General features: G+C 45.7%; 1 long non-coding RNA gene across 1 annotated transcript in view; it reads left to right on the top strand.

The window, feature by feature from the left end:
• The window catches only part of LOC122541979, a 21,924-nt gene extending 20,562 nt beyond the window's left edge, over nt 1-1,362 (top strand). The window contains exon 4 of the long non-coding RNA XR_006309732.1: nt 1,350-1,362. This is a non-coding gene — a long non-coding RNA (uncharacterized LOC122541979). The remainder of the gene's footprint in view (nt 1-1,349) is intronic.
• Nucleotides 1,363-1,727: the final 365 nt, after the last annotated feature.

Genomic DNA, 1,727 nt, shown 5'->3' with positions numbered 1-1,727 from the left:
ACAGGGAGAGCCTTTTTCCAAGTATGGTGACAGTGAGCACGAGGGGGCATAGCTTTAAATTGAGGGGTGATAGATATAGGTCAGATGTCAGATGTAGTTTCTTTACTCAGAGTAGTAAGGGTATGGAATGCTTTGCCTGCAACGGTAGTAGATTCGCCAACTTTAAGTACATTTAAGTCATCATTGGACAAGCATATGGACGTACATGGAATAGTGTAGGTTAGATGGGCTTCAGATTGGTATGACAGGTTGGCGCAACATCGAGGGCTGAAGGGCCTGTACTGCGCTGTAATGTTTTATGTTCTATATTCTTTCAAAACAATTCTTGTTAAACAACACCGTTCTCTTAAAATCTTTGATTTCAAATGCCGCCCCCTCCCCCCACCACCATGGCTTTGCTCCTCACCACCTCTCTGTAATCCCTTTCACAATCCCCCGAGATATCTGCATGCCCCTAGTTCTGGCCTTTTGAGTCTCTCCCATTTTAACTGCATCCTACCTACCAGTGGCATGCCTTCATGAGCTCAGGACCATGAATTTTCACAACAAAGTCGGTGTGCTTGTTGTCATGGTCACCATTACTGAGCCCATCTTGCAACTCCAGATTTTGTCAAAGGTGCAGTGGGGCAGAATGATCATAGAATCCCTCAAGTGTGGAAAGATGCCATTCAGCCCATCAAGTCTGCACCGACCCTCTGAAGAGCGTCCCACCATACCACCTACATTTCCCATGGCTAACCAGCCTAATCTGCGCATCCCTGGACACTGCGGCATTGCCAATCCATCTCACCTGCGCTAGAATGATAGAAATGTACAGCACGGAAACAAACCCTTCCATCCAACTCATCCACGGCAACCAGACATCCTGAATTAATCTAGTTCCATTTGCCAGCTCTTCTCTAAATCCTTCCTATTCATTTACCCATCCAGATGCATCTTAAGTGTTGTAATTGTACCAACCACCACCACTTTCTCTGGCAGTTCATTCCATACACGTGAAAAAGTTGCCCCTTAGGTCTCTTTTAAATCTTTCCCCTCGCCGCAGAAACTTGTGCCTTCTAGTTCTGGACTCCCCTACCCTGGGAAAAGACCTTATCCGTTTACCCTACCCAGCTTTGAGAGGAAACCAGAGCACACCCATGCAGACGATGTGCAAACTCCACACTGACAGTCACCCAAGGGTGAGATCGAACCCACATCTCTGGCGCTGTAAGACAGCAGTGCTAACCACTGAGCCACATACCGAAGTAATGATGAATTAACGTGTGGCTTACATCTCCTCTGATTTCTGATGTTCTTTCTTTCACACAGTTCCTCAGGGAGCACAGGGGCTGTTTGATGGATGAGAGCCTCACAAGTCTCAGAATGGATTCTTCCTCCCACGCACAGCTATCAGGGCAGCAGATTATATATTGAGCATCACCACCTAATGTGTAATTTGAAGCTCTTAGCTAGCCCGGCCTTAATTGTGGGCAGCAAACGGACAGAATGTTCTCAGCTGTGGGAGCCAGGTGGTTGAACTATGCCAGGCCTTAAAGACTGAAAGGTGTAAAAACAATCTCCAGGTTGTAATGCAGTTTATGAGGTAAATGTGCTCTCCGTTTTATAAAGGGATTGATGCAATAAGAGATGGCTTTTATGAGCTGACATTTAGGAGAAATTCTCTAAACTAGAGCGCACGAAAACAAATGACAGAAGGATTTTATTTTCTTCTCTTGAATAATATC

This window comes from Chiloscyllium plagiosum, chromosome 39 (assembly GCF_004010195.1).
Source record: "Chiloscyllium plagiosum isolate BGI_BamShark_2017 chromosome 39, ASM401019v2, whole genome shotgun sequence".
Lineage (NCBI taxonomy): Eukaryota > Metazoa > Chordata > Chondrichthyes > Orectolobiformes > Hemiscylliidae > Chiloscyllium > Chiloscyllium plagiosum.
This window is presented reverse-complemented; position numbering and strand designations above follow the sequence as displayed.